Source organism: Hemitrygon akajei, unplaced genomic scaffold, assembly GCF_048418815.1.
Source record: "Hemitrygon akajei unplaced genomic scaffold, sHemAka1.3 Scf000085, whole genome shotgun sequence".
NCBI lineage: Eukaryota > Metazoa > Chordata > Chondrichthyes > Myliobatiformes > Dasyatidae > Hemitrygon > Hemitrygon akajei.
In genome coordinates, this window is record NW_027331971.1 from 617,509 (window position 1) to 639,958 (window position 22,450).

General features: G+C 45.7%; 2 non-coding genes across 2 annotated transcripts; both read right to left on the reverse strand.

Annotated features, from left to right (window-relative positions):
• Positions 1–2,329: 2,329 nt before the first annotated feature.
• trnal-uaa (transfer RNA leucine (anticodon UAA)) lies at positions 2,330–2,445 on the reverse strand. The gene is made up of 2 exons: positions 2,408–2,445; positions 2,330–2,375 (listed from the first exon to the last, which is right to left on the reverse strand). It is a non-coding gene; the product is annotated as a tRNA-Leu (tRNA).
• Positions 2,446–3,830: 1,385 nt separating this feature from the next.
• Positions 3,831–3,944, reverse strand: trnal-caa (transfer RNA leucine (anticodon CAA)). Its single transcript has 2 exons — positions 3,907–3,944; positions 3,831–3,865 (listed from the first exon to the last, which is right to left on the reverse strand). It is a non-coding gene; the product is annotated as a tRNA-Leu (tRNA).
• Positions 3,945–22,450: the final 18,506 nt, after the last annotated feature.

Consider the following 22,450-nt stretch of genomic DNA (forward strand, 5'->3'; position numbering starts at 1 on the left):
AAGAGCCTCTTGCACAGGCAAATGGATTGAAGAAATATATGGTTTGGCTCAAAATCGAGTGCCGAAGGGTCTGTATTGTGCTGTCATATCCTGGTGTCTAGTGTCATTTACAATCGGAGTCCACGTACTTGCCATTGGTGCCTGTTAGTGCCCTTGGAATTCCGGGGCTTAGTACTGATAAGTACCCATACAATGGCTACTTTTCGTTGAAGCTGCCATTTATGGAAGCAGATGTTGGAGTAACTGAGACTATGGAAACGGATGGAACTTTTTATTCTTGTGAGAAGGTTCCAAGGAGCAAGCAAAGAGAGAAGTAGAGAGAACTTTTTGAACACCTTGTCCATTCACCATGTGTTCAGAGCTGCTTTTAAGAAGGTGCAAGTTCCTGCTAAGTAGGATGATGAGCGGAAAGGAGGAACTGTGAGGTGCATCCTGTCTAAACCTGTCATGTTACATTCTGGGAGCAACTAGAGCGACCGGAAACCCAACATTTGCTGAAATGTTCGAGGAATGGAAATGGAGATTAACTGATAACGTGTTGGAACGCGAAGACGCCTTTTCAACTGGCAGTTCTGAGTTTGATTTCTCCAAGAGTACTTGCCACAGTATTAGAGGAACCGAGGGCATCCCTTTCCGAGACAGGTCTCGCCGATTGGTTCCAGCGGGGGTTCCTGACATTCATCCGCAGCTGATGAAACAGAGGGAAGCTAAGTTTAGTCATGGAGCAGGAGCGCCTAAGCAGCCGGGAGACACGAGTGATAGACACGGGGAGAGACGGTCCAGTAGTCAGCTGGGTGACATCAGTGATAGACACGTGGAGAGACGGTCCAGTAGTCAGCTGGGTGACACGATTGACAGAGACTGTCCAAGGGGTGATTTGATGCGCGAACCACTCACTCTCCTGAATTCCCCTGAGTAGAGACCCAGAACCAGCACATGCTTCTGGCATGACAAAGCTTTCAACACTGGAATAATTTTCTAAACCACCTCTGAACCGTCTTCAGTGACAGCACAACCTGTCTCAGACAAGGGGCTCCAAACTGCTCACAGTACTCAAGGTAAGGCCTCATCAGTGCATTTTAAAACCTGAAAATCCCATCGCTGCATCCATACCCCATTCCTCTGGAAATGATCGCGAACATCCCATTGGCCTTCCTCACCACTTTCGCAACATGCATATTCACCTTCAGGGGATGCTGGACGAACAACGTTGATTCCTTTTGCACCTCAGATTTTACAATTTTCTCTACGATTAGAAAATAGTCTTCCATTTTATTTCTTCTGCTCAAGTGCAGCACCATGCATTTCGTGCCTGTGTTTTATGTCTGCCACTTCTTTGCCCATTCTCCTCCACTTCCTCTGTCATTTTGTAGACTTTCTACTTCCTCCAGATTTCCTGCACCTCCACCTATCTTCATCTGGACCGCAAACCTGTCCGTCTGATCGTCAATTCCAGCATCCAAGTCATTAATATATAAAATAAGAGTATTCATCCATCAGTTGTACTTTATCCTGCAGTTCTGTTATATATTATGCTACCTCAATTGCAACTCTCTTCACGTTTAATCTAATTCGCTGATTTTGTCCAGATTTTATTTTTATAACTTTTGAAATTAATATTGCTATTATCATTATTCTTTCACTTGACTTGCACAGATTGCTGTATTGTACACATTGAGTGTTTTGACCGTCCTGTTAGTGCGGTCCTTCATGGATTTTATTGCGTTTCTTGGATGCCCGCAGGAATGTCAATCCCATTGCTGCAAATGGTGATATATGTATATAGATATGCTGTGATGCAACATTTACTTTCTGCTCTGAACTTTGAATTAATTGGGCCGAAGTCTATTTTCCATGCTGTATGACTTAAAGCATCTGCATTGCAAAACAAGGAAAAGCGGCCTGTTAAACAACGGAAAGTGAATATAATCCAGTCCGGAATGATCAATCCGATATTCCCAAATCCAGAAAGGTGTTAAACACACGTTACAGGGCTCCAGGGCAGATGTACGCTTAAGAACGACTATGTAAAATGTCGTTTCAATACAGAGACCAACAACGTGTTTGAATGGCCCCAATGTCATTCTGTCCAAATAACAGCCACGGTTAAGAACGTGACGCAGACACTCTTCAACGAGGCCTCTTTCTCATCAAACTCTGCAGACTGAATCCCATGTAACCCGTTGTTCTGCTCTCTGTTGTGACTAAAACAAAATTTTTATCTTAATTGCTTCTTTCTCATACTCCCAAACAGTCCACGCTTTGATCGCTGCAGTAAAATTACAGTGGTTACATTATAAAAAAAACAGCACGTGAAAAACAGAGTATTTGTCAGGAGTGGGGTTCGAACCCACGCCTCCAGGTGGAGACCAGAACACTCGCGTTTACTAGGAAGAGGCTTTCTCGCCTTAAGTCTGGCGCCTTAGACCACTCGGCCACCCTGACAGCCCCTGCAGTACTGTCTCCACATGCCAGATAAACAGCTGTATTTCGGAATAGTCTGACTGACTGTTTTGTTGAGCGGGTATACATACAAACACACACTCTATCCTGGGATTTTAAATGAATATGGACGGGATGCATTTTCTCAGATTGCCGAGCATGTGCGGAATCAGAGCGTACAGCATCACAGCACTGGAATTGTGCTGCACTCCGTTCAGGCCATCCTCCAGAGAAAGGATGACGCGGATTCGGGGAGTGTGCAGAAGAGCATCACCAAGATGCTACCTGAATTAGACTGTTTGTGCAATAACGGGAGTTTAGTCAAAATTGTTCTTTTTCTCTGGAGCATCGGAGGTGAGGGGGAATCTGATGGACTTTTCTTAGATTTTCAGGCATAGATAATGGTAGAGCACGCAGAAGTTATCTCCATTCCAGGGTTTACATGTCTTTAAACGATCCTCTCTTAGGGCATACATTTCAACTAAGAGGGGATCGTTTTAAACAAGATGTGCCAACACCCTATCACTCTATGTCGGCAAGACCAAGGACTGATTGTTGTCCTCAGCAGAGGGAAAACCAGAGGTCCTTGAGCCAGTTCTCCTTGGTTGATCAGAGGTGGGGCAAGTTTGTAACTTTAAATTGTTGGTATAACTCTTTCCTCTGCTTTCTTCGGAGACTGCGGAGATTCAGCATGACATCAAAAACCTTGATGAGCTTCTATAGATGTGTCGTAGAGAGTATATTGTCTGTCTGCAACAAGACGTGGTACGGAAATACCGTACCTTTGAAGGAAAATCTTTAAAAAGTTAGTGAATTCGGCCCAGTCTATCACAGGAAATGCACTCCCAAACATTAAGCAGATCCACATAAAACGATGTGATCGGAAAACAGCATCCACCGTCAGAGGTCGTCACCATCCTGCCATGCTCTTTTTGCGCTGCTGTCATCGGGTAGATGGTACAAGAGCCTCAGGACTCGCACCACCACGTTCAAGAACAGTTACTACCCATCAGCAATCAGACCTTTGATCAACAGGTGATAATGTACGCTCACATGCCCATCCATTAAATAATCTGACAACCAATGATTTCACTTCAGAAACTTTTATATATTGAATAGCTGAGTATGCCAGGAGGAGCTCAGCAGACCAGGCAGCATCTGTGGAAAAGCGTAAGCAGTCGGCGTTTCGGGACGAGATGCTTCACCGTGAATTGTTTTTCTGAATAAATCACTCACTCAGAATTCGGTGTACGGTGACCTGTTGCAATACGATGAACAGTGTCAAAAACATAATCTTATCCTCCAACAGTTTTTCTAATCCACCTCAAAAGCCCAGGGTTTGTTTGTAGAAATAACATCGCCTCGATTGAATTCTTAAAGACAAATTTTGTCAGGAGTGGGATTCGAACCCACGACCCCAGATGGAGACCAGAACACTCCCGTTTGTCGGAAGGACTTTCATCCCTTGAGTCTGACGCCTTAGACCACTCGGCCACCCTGACAACTTTTGATCTGTGTTTGAGAACGGAATAAATGACTGATTTGTAAGGAAAGTCATACACACTCAAACACATATATCATCCTGCCAATCGGAAATGAAAGCGAGAGTGTTACAGTTTCTTCAGGTTAGGCAGTTTTTGTGGAGAGTGAAGCTGTAAAATATTACAATTCGAAGACTCGTGAGACGCGTCTCGGCAAGAATTTGGGAAGGACGTTTGTTGAGATGGATGAGAACGCTTGGAAGTCTCATCGCTTTCACATTTAGGGAAGCGGAGAAATAAACGTTTATAGACAGGACTGAATCTAAAAACTGGGTGGGAGTTGATCGCAAAAATGTCAACAGAAACGTAACGCAGGAGATTTTAATTATACCCGGCAACGCTGCTTTACAGATGGATGTTGGTAAGTAGACTACAAGGCCCAATAATCTCATGATTTTGGGATAAAGCGAAGATGTGACAAGGTTCACAAGGAAATGAGACATCGTGCGGAAAGGCCGTTCGGTCTCCTGTGTCTGTTTCATCATTCCATCATGGATGAGTTATGACAGTCAGAATGTTGTTCAGGCTTGTCGGTCAATGAAGGTGGAGAAATGGGGATTGTTTGTACTGTGGCCAGCCAGGACATTTCTAGGATGTCTGCCCTCAGCGACCAAAAGGGAGTGCTCAGCAGCGAAAATGGAGGTGGAGAATGGGGATTGTTTGTACTGTGGCCAGCCAGGACATTTCTAAGATGCCTGCCCTCAGCGACCAAAAGGGAGTGCTCAGCAGTGAAAATGGAGGTGGAGAATGGGGATTGTTTGTACTGTGGCCAGCCAGGACATTTCTAGGATGCCTGCCCTCAGCGACCAAAACGGAGTGCTCAGCAGCGAAAATGGAGGTGGAGAAATGGGGATTGTTTGTATTGTGGCCAGCCAGGACATTTCTCGGATGCCTGCCCTCAGCGACCAAAAGGGAGTGCTCAGCAGCGAAAATGGAGGTGGAGAAATGGGGATTGTTTGTACTGTGGCCAGCCAGGACATTTCTAGGATGCCTGCCCTCAGCGACCAAAAGGGAGTGCTCAGCAGCGAAAATGGAGGTGGAGAATGGGGATTGTTTGTACTGTAGCCAGCCAGGACATTTCTAGAATGCCTGCCCTCAGCGACCAAAAGGGAGTGCTCAGCAGCGAAAATGGAGTTGGAGAAATGGGGATTGTTTGTACTGTGGCCAGCCAGGACATTTCTAGGATACCTGCCCTCAGCGACCAAAAGGGAGTGCTCAGCAGCGAAAATGGAAGTGGTGAATGGGGATTGTTTGTACTGTGGCCAGCCAGGACATTTCTAGGATACCTGCCCTCAGCGACCAAAAGGGAGTGCTCAGCAGCGAAAATGGAGGTCCTGGTGAGCCGGACGATGCTCCCTTCAGCTCGCAAGACACGGATTCAGATCCCCGCTACCGTGAGTTACCAGCGACTGTCTCTCTCCCTATCCGCTTTGGTGGATTCTTGTACCGAGTGCAATCTGCTGGACGCTGATATTGCCTCCCAGGCTGGAATAGATCACGAGCCGCTCAGTACCCCCCTGGTGGTCCGGGCTCTGGACGGAAAACTGCTGGCTCGGCTTACCCACAGTTCACCACCCCTGAATTTGATGCAATCCGGCAACCATCGGGAGGAGGTACGATTCAGTCTCATTCGTTCACCTCAAGCCCCCGGTAGTTCTAGGGTATCCATGGCTGACCCAACGCAATCCCCACATTGACTGGTCTGCCAGGAGGATAGCCAAATGGAGCCAGTCTGACACGCCAACTGTCTGCGGTCAGCCCCGTCTCCCAGCGACCCCACCTGTCCCGGAACACTTCGATTTGTCCCGAGTCTCCACAGAATACCATGACCTGGGACCGGTATTCAGTAAACAACCGGCCCTTTCCTGCTTCCTCAGCGTCTATATGATTGTGACATCGAACTTCTCCCCGGGGCCTCGCTACCGACCAGTCACCTTTTTAATCTATCCCGACCGGAGAGTGAAGCAATGGAGAAGAGCATCAGCGACTCCCTCATGGCGGGCATTTTCAGACCTTCATCTTCCCCTGCAGGTGCCGGTTTCTTTTTTGTAGAAAAGAAGGACGGGTCGGTTCGTCCTTGCATTGATTACAGAGGCCTAAACAGTATAACAGTTAAGAACAAGTACACTCTACCCCACGTTAGTTGAGATTTGAGCCACTGCGCGGAGCCACCATTTTCTCAAAGCTGGACCTTCGTAACGCCTACCATCTCATCAGGGTGAGGGAGGGAGACAAGTGGAAGATGGCCATTAATAAACATCTGGACACTTCGAATATTTGGTCAGTCCGTTTGGCCTCACCAATGCTTCCGCCGTTTTTCAAGCCCTCATTAATGACCTACTGAGGGACTTTATCAATCGGTTCGTATTCGTTTACCTGGATGATATCCTGATATTTTCTAGCACCCCTCAAGAACACGTTCACCTTGTCCGTCAAGTCCTCCAGAGACTGTGGGAGAACAAGTTATCTGTGAAGACGGAGAAATGTGAGTTCCACGTTCCTTTGGTCAGCTTCCTGGGAAGCATTGAGAGCGGGCAGGTGAGAGCAGACCCCGAGAAGATCCGGGCAGTGGAAGAATGGCCTAGGCCCACGAACTGCGAACAACCTCAATGATTCCTGGGGTTTGCTAACTTCTACCGCCGATTTATCAGAGACTACAGTCGAGTGGCAGCCCCCTTTACCTCGCCTACTACCCCCTTCTGTTGGGACTCCGAAGCTGACGGCGTTCACCGACATGAAGAGGCTCCCATCGAGGTCCATCCGGACCCAGCCAGTCAATTCACTGCCGAGGTGGACGCCTCTAACTCCGGGATAGGAGCAGTCCTGTCCCAAGGAGCAAGGTCGGACGAAAAGCTTCACCCCTGCACCTTCTATTCCCGCCGACTCCCCACGCCGTGCGGAATTACGACGTGGGGAATCGGGAACTCCTGGCGGTCAGACTAGCCTCGGGAAGAATGGAGACACCGGCTGGAGGGGGCAGAACAGCCGTTTGTGGTTCATAAAAACCTGGGGTATATTCAGACTGCCGAACGTTTCAACTTCGACAGTTGGGCCGAATAATGCCGTTTGACTCCAATACGTCTCCAAGGAGGACACTTCCAGTGCGAGAAGTATCCTCGCACCATCCTGCGTGGTTGCCACCCTCACTTGGGAGATCGAGTCGAAAGTAAAAGAAGCCCACCGGGATGACTTCGACCCCGGCAATGGACTCGGTGATCGCCTGTATGTGCCCGTTTCAGTCAGGTCTCAGGTTCTGCAATGGGGGCACACGTCTCGGTTCGCCCGCCACCCGGGAGTAATCGGACCCAAGTTCTCCTGAAAAAAAAAACACTTTTGTTGGCCTTCCATGGAGGCGTATTCCCGTTCTAAATTCTCGGCATGTTCATCGGCTGGCCTGGAGGATCGCCAGGAGATTCCCATTGAGGGGGGAGTACTGTTATGGTCCCTTCTGGCAATCTCCCACCTTGCTAGTTACCTCAGGAATTGGGCCTCATCGCCTCGTTTAGTTTCCAATCATTCCCAGGTTACACTATCTACACACACCTGCTTTCCATCAGCAAATGCAGGAGAAAATCTCTGTGATCAAATCAGGGAACTGCCAGTTCGTTGATCGACTCTGGTATGAGTAACCTCGTTTCATTTTTCCTAGGACTGCCAGTTCTAAGTCTAGCATCACTCCTGGATACCGGTTCCATGCTCGCTACGACAAGAACGCCTCCCGCGCCCATGTTCTGCACTCGGGTTCGTCCATCGCTTCGCTTGTGTAACATTTCTGGAGTGACTGATGAACAGACAAAGGGTGGGATTGGAGGAAATTGTTAAAGACAGCCAACTTTTGAAAAAGGAGTAATTGATTTTGATGAGATAAGGCAGCAAAGAGGACCTCACATTGGAATAGGATGTGGGATGCATTAACTGGTGATGCTGAGCAGAGAGTTCTGTGAACCAAATTCCTAGCTCTTTAAAAGTGGCTGCACATACCGACAAGGTGGTTAAGGATTATGGAATGTTTTCCTATATTAGTCGAGGCATTGAGTTCAAGGAGATTACATTATAACTATAAATTTTGGGCTCCTTATTTTAGAAAGGATATACTGACATTGGAGAGGGTTCAGAGAAGATTCACGAGAATGATTCCAGGAATGAAAGGGTTACCGTATGAGGAACGTCTGACAGCTCTTTGTCTGTATTCCCTGGAATTCAGGAGAATGAGGAGGAATCTTATAGAGGCATTTAGAATGTTAAAAGGCTTGAGAAGATTATATATGGCTAAGTTCCCATGGTAGAGGAGTCTACGACAAGAGGGCACGATTTCCGAATTGAAGGATGTCCTTTTAGAACTGAGATGTGGCGAAATTACTTTCGTCAGAGGGTGGTAAATCTGTGGAATGTGTTGCCACGAGGGGCTGTGGAGGCAAAGTGATTGGGTGTATTTAAGGCAGAAATAGAGATGTTCTTGATTAGCCAGTGTATGGGGAGAAGGCAGAGGAATGGGGATGAGGAGAAGAATTTGATCAGCCCATGATTGAATGGTAGAGCGGGCTTGATGGGCGGAATAGCCTACATTTGTTCCTATATCTTATGGTCTATCTCTAGTAAAGCCACATCTGGTGGTACATTTCTGGTCGCTCCACTATAGTAAGAAAGTCGTGGCTTTGGAGAGGGTACAGAGGAGGTTTAACAAGGATGCTGCCCTGTATAGAGGGTTTGCGCAATCATGAGAAGCTGGATAAATGGGTTGTTCACTGAAGCACAAAATTTTTGTGGAGAGTAGAGAGGTCATGTTGCAACTCTAGAAATCTCAGGTTCGACCGCATTAAGAGCATTGTGTTCAATTCTGGTCAATCATTATAGGAAGGATGTGGAAGCCATGGAGAGGGTGCAGAGGAGATTTACCAGGATGTTCAAACAAAAACACACACAAAATTCTGGTGGAACACAGCAGGCCAGGCAGCATCTATAGGGAGAAGCGCTGTCGACGTTTCGGGCCGAGACCCTTCGTCAGGCCGAAAGCTCTTCTATGCTGCTTGGCCTGCTGTGTTCCAGCAGCATTTTATGTGTGTTGTTGTTTGAAATCCCAGCATCTGCAGATTTCCTCGGGTTTACGAGGATGTTGCCTGGTTTGGAGAACAAGCCATATGAAGCAAGGTTAGCAGAGCTGGGACTTTTCTCTTTGGATCGTAGAAGAATGAGAGGGGACTTGATAGAGGCCTACAAGATTATGAGAGGCATAGATAGGGTGGATAGTCAGTACCTGTTTCCCAGGGCACCAATAGCAAACAGAAGAGGGCATATGTACAAAATTAAGGGAGGGAAGTTTAGGGAAGACATCAGGGTTTAGTTTTTTACACAGAGGGTTGTGAGTGCCTGGAATGACTTACTAGGGATGGTGGTGGAGGCTAAAACATTAGCGGTATTTAAAAGCCTCTTGGACAGGCAAATTGATGAAATAAAAGTACAGGGTTACGGGGTACTGTGGGTTTAATACATTTTAAAGGATTATATGGGTCGGCACAACATGAAGGGCTGAAGGGCCTGTACTGTGCTGTAGTGTGCTATGGTTCTATTTGATAGAGGCTTAAAATCGTATGAGAGGCTTAAATAGAGTTTACAGGGGTTATCTGGTTTTCCACGGTTGAAATGTCTACTGCCAGATGGCACACATTGAAGGCAGGAGGGGTTAGCTTCAAGAGGGATGTGAGGGGTAAGTTTCTTTATTCAGAGTCGTGTTCAGCGAATATGCCGCCTCGTATGGAGGTAGAGGCAAAGGCATTAGAGGTGTTTGTGAGATGGTTAGATCGGCACATGAATGTAAGGAAGATTGGGGGCTATGGACATGGTGTAGGTAGGAGGGATTAGTGTTTGGGAGCTTTGATTTGCTTCTGAGGTGCTTCAGCACAACATTGTGGGCCGCATGGCCTGTTCCTGTGCTCTGCTGTTCTGTGTTCTATATGGACGAGATCTCCAGTTTATCCTGACTGAGCAATAACGTGATAATTTCCCCGACTAGTAACACCACAAGCCCACTTTAACCCCTCCCACATTCTTGCGTCTAAAACAACGGAATCTCAGATGTGACATTTTCATTCGTCATATCACCATCAGGACATAATCATATCATAATTAACTTTTTGATTCCTCACTCTCTCCCTACCAGTTACTCCCTCACGTCTACCCCTTTTACTCCACTTCTCTCTCTGTATTATCCCACTCCCCTGCTCTCTGCCTCTCTGACTCACCGTCTCACCATCCAGCCTCTTTCTCTCACAATCGCCTCCTCTAACTCTCTGTCCTCCGCACTCTCCCTCTCCTCACCTAGCATTCTCTGTTCCCTTTCCATCTCTCTCTCTCTCTCTCTCTCTCTCTCTCTCTCTCTCTCTCTCTCTCTCTCTCTCTCTCTCTCTCTCTCTCTCTCTCTCTCTCTCTCTCTCTCTCTCTCTCCCTCTCTCCTCTCTCCCCCCCCCCCCATTTCTTTCTCACTCTATCTCTGCCCTAAACAGTGTAACACACCTTCAGCTTTCCCCTCTCCAAACTCCACACCTACACCCTGGCCATCCCCTCCTCCTGCTCACCCACTGACCATCAGCATCACTGTGCCCCTTCCCCTCACTCTCACCTGTACATCAACACCACTTAAAAGTTTACTGGTAACTGTGACTGGGAATGAACCAGCTTCCAGACTCTTGATAATGTCCTGATACTGTGGAATATCGTAGTTGGGTCGATTTATTTAAAGGCATCATGAAAAATATTTTTTCCTAAACAGCAGCAGATGATGAGAGTTTGAAGTGAACATAAAATGCTGTAAACTCGCAGCAAATGCGGTAGCAACTGTAACTGGTAACGTTGTGGATTTACGACTTTCGCTAATTTTCTTTAAATCACGTTGCAGATTTTAATCGCATTATCCTGCAGCAGAAATAGTCAAATACAATGTTGATGTGACTTTTTTCTCACACCCGCATGAGGGTGAATTGTCAAGCTGCTCCGATTTGATTTCAGCAGAAAGGCCGCTCCCTGTTCTGAGGAATGTGAACGGACAGGCAGCTGCTTACACACAAAACCTGAGCTCAGAGTCAAACAGAACAACAACTAGCACCTTCCAAATCAATGATCTGGCCTCTTCCTCGATCCTTTCCAATTCCACTGAGGGGTCTCAGCCCGATATATTAATCAGTTCCATAGATGCTGCCGGAACTGCTGAGTTCCACTAGCATCTTGTGTGTTACCATGGTTACGAAAGATCTGCGAGAGGGAGCGTGTGGGGCATTGGGCAAGGCAGTATGAAACTACTATAAACATATCTACACTGTTGGAATATTCTTGGGGAATTGAGGTGTGAATAATTCAACTGATATTTATTTCGGATCTTTATTTAATCAACCCGTTGTCGGTGTTAGGAATCAGTGATGAATAAGTCATAGATTCATAGAAACAGTAACACACTGTTGCAGGAACTCGGCCAAACTCGGCCTATCCAATGTCTTATGCAACTTCAGAGTTACATCCAATCTCCTGTACTCAGTGCAGTCACTTATGAAACCCAATGTGCCGTAAGTTTTCTTTACTACCCTATCAACGTGTGCTGCTAGATTCAATAAATAGTTGACCTGTATTCCTCGGACCCTTTTGCTGTACCGCACTCCTCAGTGCCCTATTTTTCACAGTGGAAGATTTACCATGTTGTGCCCCACCGAACTGCACCATATCATGCCTGACTGTATTAAATTCCATCTGTCAGCTGAAGCCCATTTTTTCAGCTGGTCCAGATTCCACTGCAGGATCTGATAGTTTTCCTCACAGTCAACAATACCCCAGTCTTGGTGTCATCCGCAAATTTGCTAATCCAGTTAACCACATTACCATCCAGAACATTGATATAGTTGACCAACAATAACGGATCCAGCACCAATCTCTGCGGCTCTCCAACAGTCATAAGCCTCCTTCCAGAAAGGCAACCATGCGCTCCCATGCTCTGCGTTCTCCCACTGCGCCAATGTCTACTCCAATTTTGTACGTCGAGCAATTGTTTTTTTTTCAGATCACCCTCGCAGGTGGAACCTTGGCAACTGCTTTGCTGAGCTTCATGTAGACAGCATCTACTGCCTTGCATTCATCACATTCCTCGTAACCTCATCGAATAACTGTAAACTAGCCTAGGACGCACAGTCATGCTGCACGATCCAAATCAGTCCTGTCTGTTCAAATACTTTGAACTCCGGATTTCCAATAACTTTCCCACTGATGACATCATGCACACCTGATTTCCCGGTTTAATTTTTGAGCCTTTCTTAAACAGTGGAAGAACACTAGCTATCCTATAATTCTCTGGTACTTGATCTGATGCTAAAAATTATTGAAATATAACTGCTACGACCCCTGCAATTTCCGCAATGGCCTCCCTCTCGGTCCGCGGGAACGACCTCTCAGCCGCTGGAGATTTATCTACCCTAATTTCCCTCAAGTCAGTAAACACCTTCTCCTCTGTAACCTGTACAGGCTCCATGACCTTAATTCTAGTTTGGTTCACTTCAATAGATTCTGTGTTCGTAAACACAGATGCAAAAGAAAACAATCCATTTAAAAACACTACCATCATAAATTACCATTCTGATAATCCAGAGGGTGAATTCTGTCCCTTTCAATCCCTTTTCTCTACTCAAAAACATCTATAGTTGTACCCTGGAGAGCAATTTGACAGTCTGCATCACTGTGTGATATGGAGGGGCTAGTGCACAGGACTGAAAAAAACCTGCAGAAAGTTGTAAATCTAGTCAACTCTAACCTGGGTACTAGCCTACAAAGTACCCAGGACATCTTCAGGTAGCGGTGTCTCAGAAAGGCAGCGTCCATTATTAAGGACCTCCAGTAACCAGGGAATGCCCTTTTCCCACTGTTACTATCAGGTAGGAGGTACGGAAGCCTGAAGGCACACACTCAGCAATTCAGAAACAGCTTATTCCCCTCTGCCATCCGATTCCTAAATGGACATTGAATCGTTGGACACTGTATCTTCGGACGCTACCTCACTTTGCAGAATATTTCAGATTTTCCACGTCTTTAAAATATTTTTCAATATATTATACTGTAATTACAATGCTTGTTTATTTATTATTATTTTTATTTTATGTATTATTTTTCCACTGCTAGATTATGCATTGCATTGAACTGCTGCTGCTAAGTTAACAAATTTCACTTCATATGTTTGTGATAATAAATCTGATTTTGATTTTGATTTTCTTAAAATATCTGTGCTATGTCATAGACTCTCCGTCAACTTGTTTGCTAGGGCATCCTGATGCCTTCTTATAACCATTCTGGTTTCCCTCTTAAGTGTTCTCTTGCATTTCATCGACTCCATAAGTACCTCATTTTCTCCCACCGATCTATACCTGCTATGATTTTCTTTACTAGAGCCGCAGTATCTTTTGAAATCCAAGGTTCCTAAAAAGGTTACCTTTCATTCCGAGAGTCCCGTACAAGCTTTGAACTCTGATAATTTCCCCTTTGAAGGTCTCCCATTTACCAAGTACACCTTTGCCAGAAAAAAGCCTGTGCCAATCCATACTTGTCAGATCCTTTCTGATATCATGAACATTTGTCTTCTTCTAGTTTAAAATCTTAACTCATGAGACAGTTATGTTTTTCCATATTTCCTTTGAATCTAATGGCATTGTTATCACTAGATGCAAAGAGTTTCCCTACACAAAACTTCTATCATGTGTGAAAAGACCATGAGATATAGGAGCAGAGTTAGGCCATTTGGCCCATCAAGTCTGTTCCATTATTTCATTATGGCTGGTCCATTTTTCCTATCAGCCCCAATCTACCGTCCAGCCCTTCATGCCCCGATCAATCAGGAATCTACCAATCTCTGCTTTAAATACATATAAAGAAATCGCTGCCTGTTGGCAAAGACGTCCACTGATCCACAACTCGATGGCTAAAGAAATTCCTCCTCACCTCTGTTCTAAATGGACGCCCCTCTATTCTGAGGCTGTGCTCTGTAGTCCTAGACTGTCCCACCACAGGAAGTATACTCTCTGCATCCGTTCCATCAAGACCTTTCAGCATTCCATAGGTTTCAATTAGGTCACCCCTCATTCTTCTGAATTCTAGTGAATACAGGCACAGTGTCATCAAATGCCATTCATATGAAAAGCCTTTCCTCGCCATACACTCAAACAGCAAATTATCATTTAGAAAATACTGCACAGGGACACCCACAGTTGCCTCAGATTCTGGAGTTTTCACTCCATTTAGAAAATATTCTACCGTTTTATTTCTTCTTCCAAAGTGCATAACCATACCCTTGACAACACTATATTCCATCTGCCATTTCTTTGCCCATTCGCCTAACCTGTCTGTCCTTTTATACCCTGTCGACTTCTTAAAAACTAACTTCCCCTCCACTTATGTCCCGATCGTCTGCAAACTTTGCAACGAAGTTATCAATTCGTCATCCAAGTCCTTAACATATAATATAAAAGGAAGCACTCCCAACCTGGACTGTGTGAGACACCACTAGATATTGGCAGCCAGCCCGATAAGGCCCCGTTTATTCCCGCTCTTTTTTTCCTGTCAATCAGCCACTGCTTTATCCATGTTAGTGTCGGTCCTGTAATACCATGGGCACTTAAGCCAATCATATATAGCAGATAGTTTTAGTTATATAAAGAGTAAAAGGGCAGTGAGAGTTGATACTGGACCACTAGAAAGTGATGCTGGTGAGGTAGTACTGGGGGACAAAGAAATGGCAGATAAACTTAATTAGTGCTTTGCATTTGTCTTCACTGTGGAAGAAACTAGCAGTGTGCCCGTGGTTCTTGAGTGTCAGGGAGCACAAGAGTGTCAATTGTATTACAAAGGAAAATGTTCTAGACAAACTGCAAGGACTTAAGTCACCTGGGTCAGATGGATTACATCCTAGAGAGAGGTTGCTGTGGAGATAACGGATGCATTAGTCATGATCTTTCAAGTATAGCTTCATTCCGGCATGGTTCAAGGAGACTGGAAGATTGCAAAGGTCACTCCACTCTTTAAATAATGAAGACAACATAAAGGAAATTATAGGCCAGTTAGCCTAACCTCAGTGGTTGGCAAAGTGTTTGTGTATTATTAAGGATGAGGTTTCGAGGTATTTGGAGACGAATGATAAAATAAATCAAAGTCAGCGTGGTTTCTGTAAATGAAAACATTGCCTGATAAATCTGTTAGAGTTCTCCAAGGAGTTAACAAGCAGGGTAGACAACAAAAGAGGAAGTGGACGTCATTTACTTGGATTTTCAGAAGGAGTTTTATCAGGTGTCACACATGAAGTTGCTTAACAAGATAAAATACTATGGTTTTACAGGAAAGATACTGGCATGGATAGTGGAAAGGTTGACAGACAAGAGGTAGCGGGTGGGAATAATGGGACCTTGTCTGGTGGGCTGCCATTGACTAGTGGTGTTCCACACGGGTCAGTATTGGGACCGCTGCTTTTCACATTGATATCAATGATTTAGATAATGAAATTGATGGCTTTGTGGCAAAGTTTATGGATGATAAGAAGGTAGGTGGAGGGGTAGGTAGTGCTGAGGAAGCAATACAATTGCAGCAGAACTTAGACAACAGCAGGAGCGGCTGTGGAGGCTAAGTCATCTGGGTAAGAGGAGCAATAGTGCAGACAACTATCTGAATGGGGAAATCAGCAGAGGTGCCCGGAGGCCTAATTCTGCTCACGTCTTATGGACCTATGGGCTTAACATGTTAAGCAGTCTCATGTGCAGTACCTTGTCAAAGGCCTCTTGAAAATCCAATTCGACAACATCAACCGATTCTCCTTTATCTGTCCTGCTTGTTATCACTGCAAAAAATTCCAACAGACCTTTCAGGCAAGATGCTTTTTGAGGAGACTATACTGACGATGTGCCTTAAAGTACCACAAAGCCATGTTTCCATGTGAGCACATCTGCCTTTCCTTCAACACTTCTTACATTGAAGAATACGCAGCTGAGAACATTAATGGCATCATGGTTAACCTGCGATTCCTGACTTTGTCTATGGTCTTTACAAAATCTGTTTGAGAAACTTGGATAGGTACATGGATGGGAGGGGATGGAGGACAGGTCAGTGGGATTCGGCTGATTAACATTTTGACACGGAGACCCAAATCCGTGCACAGTTGTGGGATAAGGGGACTATGAATCGGATGAGATAAAAGTTCCCGAGTGGGATACAGGGATCGGGAAACGTGCATGAGAAAACCCTCACTGTGGTATCGGAGACGTGGAACAATAATCTCACCGATTGTTTTTCAGTGACCCTTTTCACTGTGGAGCAGACACACCGTCTCTGTCACTCATCCACTCCTCCTCACCGGTGCACACCTTCAACCTGCTGTCTTCTCCATCCCTCCCACGCCCCTCTCTCCTCGCCACCCATCAACCTCACCTCTCCTTTCTCAGCACAACGTTGTACTCACCCCAGACTCTGCTCCCCACAACTTCAGTATTTCTGCATCAAATACGTCTCGCTCACCCCTCTCATTGACGCCCATCTCACTCCTCACTCAATCGTCGCATATCCGGTTACTCAGACCTCCTACTCGCATAAATCCTGCTCCCCCTTCTCACCTCTGCACACACCTTCTTCTTCACCCTCATCCCTCAACCTACAAACCTCGCCACATTTCCTTCCCCCTCTCCACAACTCTCCCCAACACACACCCTCTCACTCACTCTCTGCTCTTACCTCACAATCCCCCTCACCCTCGCACTTCCCCTTACAACCTCCCACTCTCCTCTGCCTCTCTCCATTTTCTGTACCCCACTCAATTGACCATTAACCATCTCTTCCACACCATTTTTCTCAGCCTGTTCCTCTCACTTAAGCGTTCTCTCCTTCTCTTTCCCATCATCTCTATATCGCCTTCTCTCCCTTCTTCTCTCTCACCCAATCTACTTCAATTCATACTAACCTTCATCTTCAGCTTCCCCGCATCCTGTTCACCCCTAATGATAGAGATCTAGAAGATTATAAGTCTAGCAGGCAGGAGCTTAAGGAGGAAATTAGGAGAGCCAGAAGGGGCCATGAGAAGGCCTTGGCGGACAGGATGAAGCAAAACCCCAAGGCATTCTACAGATATGTGAAGACCAAACGGATAACTATCTTAATCAGTCAAAGTTTATCTAACTAGTCATATGTCCAGTCGCTTAGAACAGCTTTCAATAACTTTCCCAATACTAATACCAGGATTCCCGGCCTCTAATTTCTGGGTTTATTCCAAAAAAAAAACTGCCTTTCCCACTGCACATTTGCCAGATCATTTCTGATACCATCCAATGTTTAATATCAACCGAAGGAGCAGAGATATCCTTGTTCATATTTTCCTTGAATCCAATGACTTACAAAAGAGTGTGCATGCACAAAACTTCTGGCACATGTCCGGACTCATCCCGTGACAGGAGATCACGTATCACACATTCTCTAATTGGGAATTAAATTTGCAGATGAAGGAAACATCCCTAAACTCATCAGACACACACTATCACATCGAGTCATTTTACAGTATGGATGTCCCTGTCCATATGAGTAATGTTAAAATCACCTACCATCACAAATTCTGTTTGTTGCAACAGTCTACAATTTGCTCCTGTAAATCCCACGACTGTTAGGTGGTTATACTTCCCTGTGTTGATCCATGACCCGAGCAAATCTGCCATTCCTTCAATACTACTTGCGTTGAAATACACGCAGCTCAGAACATCAGTCACAGCATGACTAACCTGCAATTCCTGACTGTGTCTAAGGTCTTAGCAACATCAGTTGGGAAACTTGGATAACTAGATGGATGGGAGTAGATGGAGGACAGCTTACTGGGATTTGACAGATTAACAGTTCTACATGAAGACCGGGAGCCGTGCACAGTAAAACACATGGTTTAGGATATGGTGACTGGGAATCATGCAAGGTACAACACCCGATATGGGGTATGGTGATTGGTAATGGTGAGGATGAGATATGGAGACTGGGAATCGTGTCTGGAAATACTCCCCATGTGGGTTACGGAATTCGAGAACCGTGCGTGGTAAAACACGCTCTGGGTTGGAGACGGGGAAGAGAGTGTGGCAAAACTCCCCGTGTGGAATAGTGGACGGGGAACCGAAATCTCACTGTGGATTTGTGCAGTGACGTGTGATCAGCCGTAATTAACATCCTTGCCACTGTGGTTGAATAGTTAGTTAGTCTCATAATTCTGGCCAGACTCAGCGCCTCACGCATCCATGGCTCCTTCACTCTGCTCACTTCTCTATTGTTCTCACTCTCCCCTCCCAATTCGCCCCACTCTCCTCGCCACCCATCATCCTCATCCCTCCATTCTCACTGCCCCTTCGTAGTCACACCACTCTCTGCAACACATACCTTCACTCCGGCATCAAACCCGCTCCTTCACCTCTCTCTCATTGACGCCATTCTCACTTACCCGTCTTTCCTCGCCACCCAGCTCAGTCACCCTTCCTCCTCGTTGTATAGCCCACCCCTCCCTCTTGCCACCCATCTCTCTTGTTCCTCTCTCCCTGCCTCCCCTATCACTCTTGCTCGCTGCTCCTCTCGGTCACCCATCCCACCATACCCAGACGTACTCAACACTCCACCTTCAACTCTCTGAATCCTCATCCGGTCTCCCTGTCACTCTCCCTAACTCAGACGCTGTCACTCCCAATCTACTCCTATCTGTCACACTCTCACTTATGCTCACATCCCCGCAATCCCTGTCTTGTATCCCCCCTCCCATTTCTTTCAATTTTCAAACCTCTCTACACCTCTCACTCAACCACTCTCCGAAAGTCCTACTCCATTTCTCTCCATCTCTGTTCATCTCGCTCCCTCTCTTTATCTCTCTCCCCCTGTTCTCTCTAACCCTTCCTCTCTGCATGTCCCTACCCACTACCTCCCCTTACACTCACCTTCATCTTCAGCTTTCTGCTGATCTTGTTCACCCTTCACTCTTCGCCTGACACTCACCCTCCCCATTAGCTCAATGGCAATTAAAAGTTTCGTGGGAAGTGTAACTGGGAACTCTGCAGGTTCCAGTTCCTAGGTATTCAAGGGAGTTTGGGAATGCCATGGACTGATTTATTTAAAAGATCTTTCAAAATTATTTTTAACCCAACTGCAGATGATACGTGTCTGAGGTAAATACAAGATGGTAATAACTCTCAGCAAACAGGGCAGCAACTGTAAATGGTAATGTTGCAGAGACACACGGCAATTTTCTTTAACTCACGTTAAAGAATCGGTCACTCTACCCTGCAGCTGAAATGGTTAAATACAATACTAAAGAAATTCTGTTCACACCCAAATGAGAGTGAAATGTCAAAGCGATTACCGTAGATTCAGGACTACAGAGTGCACCTGATTAAAAGCCGCTGGCTCTAATTTTAGAAATAAAATCAATATTTTAATTGTAAAGGCCGCACCGGATTTTAGGCCGCATCGGATTTTAGGCCGCACCGGATTTTCGGCCACAGGTGTCCCACGTTGTAATATGAGATATTTACACAGAAAGATATTACACGTGAGGATTTTTTAACTTTTAATTAAATCCATATGATAACAAAAACAAATACATATTGCAAATGCTTTTTTTCGAACCGTGCCCGTAACGCGGCTACTTTTAAATATACGTTGCGTATACTTCTTTACTGAACAACATTCCAATATCTCCTAACGACTGGTAAAAAATATATATACTGCAGCCTACCAGGAAAAGTTACTGATCGCCTTTAACTTAAAAGCAGCGTTTTCGCTCCGCCGTCCCGTTTATCGCAAACGGCATTTTTCCCACAAGACACCGCGAAACCGGGTGTGACGTCATAGCATCCCGCGATGTAGTACAGAAAACAAATATAGTTAAAACTCTTCTAACTTTAACTAGAAAATGAATTACTAAGCGAAAATATTATAAACTAAATAACTGCCATAAGCAGCACAATGCTTCGAGTGTTTTCCATGTTGATGAGGGTGAGTACAAATGACTGATTTACAATAATTTAATTGTGAAAGTGCGCTTGATTTATCGTACAATTTCTTTGGACCTCTGTGAACTACTCATCAATTTTATTGGTCTACTGTTATGAGGCAAAATGTTTACGAGGCGGCATGAAAAAAATCATGTATTAGCCGCTCCGTATTAAAGGCCGCAAAGTTCAAAGCTGTTCAAAATGTGGGAAAAAAGTAGCGGCTTAAAATCCGGAATCTACGGTAGATTTGTTGTCAGCCTCTCCCTGTTCTGAGGAACGTGCTCGGACCAGCAGCTGTTGACACGTATACCCTGAGCTCAAAGTCAAACAGAACAACAACCCGCATCTTCCAAATCAATGATCTAGCCTTTTTCCCCCTTCCTTTCCAATTCCTCTGTGGGGTCTCGGCTCGAAACAGAGATTTAATATTCAGTTCCATTGATGTTGCTGGAACTGCTGAGTTCCACAAAGATCCACAAAGATCTGTGAGAGGGAGCGTGTGGGACAGTGAGCAAGGCAATGTTAAACGACTTCAAAACACATATATACTGTTGGAATATTTTTGGGGAATTAGGCATGAATAATTCAACTTCTGATATTTATTTTGGACTATCATTTAATCAGCCCGTTGTCTTTACTATGGATCAGAGATCAAGGAGTCATAAAGTCATAGAAATGTACAGCACAGAAGCAGGCCCTTCGGCCGGGGAATTTGAACTGGCTAATTTCATCGGCCTGCGCTGGGTCCACAGTCCACCATGCCCCAACCATCCAAAAGATCGCTTAAACAGTGACCACGAGGAAATCTGCAGATGCTGGAAATTCAAACAACACACTGGTGGAACACAGCAGGCCAGGCAGCATCTATAAGGAGAAGCACTGTCGACATTTTGGGCCGAGACCCTTCGTCAGGACTAACTGAGAGAAAAGATAGTAAGAGATTTGAAAGTAGGAGGGGGAGGGAAAAATGCGAAATGATAGGAGAAGACCGGAGGGGGTGGGGTGCTGAGAGCTGGAAAGGTGATTGGCAAAAGGGATACAGAGCTGGAGAAGGGAAAGGTTCATGGGACCGGAGGCCCAGTGAGAAAGAAAGGGGGAGGGGAGCACCAGAGGGAGATGGAGAACAGGCAGTGATGGGCAGAAAGAGAGAGAGAAAAAAAAAACTAAATATATCAGGGATGGGGTAAGAAGGGGAGGAGGGGCATTAACGGAAGTTAGAGAAGTCAATGTTCATGCCATCAGGTTGGAGGCTACCCAGCCGGTATATAATGTGTTGTTCTTCCAACCTGGGTGTGGCTTCATCTTGATAGTAGAGGAGGCCATCGATAGACATATCAGAATGGGAATGGGACGTGGAATTAAAATGTGTGGCCACTGGGTAATCCTGCTTTCTCTGGCGGACCGAGCGAGGTGTTCAGCGAAACGGTCTCCCAGTCTGCGTCGGGTCTCACCAATCTATAAAAGGCCACACCGGGAGCACCGGACGCAGTATACCACACCAGCCGACTCACAGGTGAAGTGTCGCCTCACCTGGAAGGACTGTTTGGGCCCTGAATGGTGGTGAGGGAGGAAGTCTAAGGGCAGATGTAGCAGTTGTTCCACTTGCAAGAATAAGTGCCAGGAGGGAGATCGGTGGGAAGGGATGGTGGGGGGAGGGGAACATCTTTCTTTCTCCCTAGGCCTCCCGTTCCATGATCCTTTCCCGTCTCCAGCTCTGTATCCCTTTTGCCAGTCACCTTTCCGGCTCTCAGCTTCACCCCACCCCCTCCGGTCTTCTCTTATCATTTCGCATTTTCCCCTCCCCCTCCTATTTTCAAATCTCTTACTATCTTTCCTTTCGGTTAGTCCTGACGAAGGATCTTGGTCCAAAAAGTCGACAGCGCTTCTCCTTATAGATGCTGCCTGATCTGCTGTGTTCCACCAGCATTTTGTGTGTGATGCTTAAACAGTGACACCGTGTTCGCTTGCACTACTTTTGCTGGCCACTCATTCCACGGCCCTCTGAGCGAAGAAGTCTCCGCTCAAGTTCCTCTTAAACTTTTTATCTTTCACCCTTCACCCATGACCTTTGGTTGCATTCCCACTCACCCTCAGTGAAAAAAGCTTGCTTGCTCTTACCCTACTTATATGCCTCATAATTGTGTATACCTCGATCAAATCTCCTCTCAATCTTCCAACCTTTGAAATCTGTCCTTAAAACTCAGGTCATCCAGACCCGCCAACATCCTTGAAAAAAATAAGTACTCCTACAACCTTATTAACATATTTACTGCAGGTAGGTGATTAATCCTTCACACTGTACTCCAAAGTCTCATACAAATTCAGCATAACATTCCATCTCCTGTACTCAATACATAGATTTATGAAGGTGAATGCTTGAAAATGTTTTCTTTACGACCCTATCTATCTGTCACGTTACTTTCAATGAATTATGGAACTGTAACCCCAGATCACTTCGTT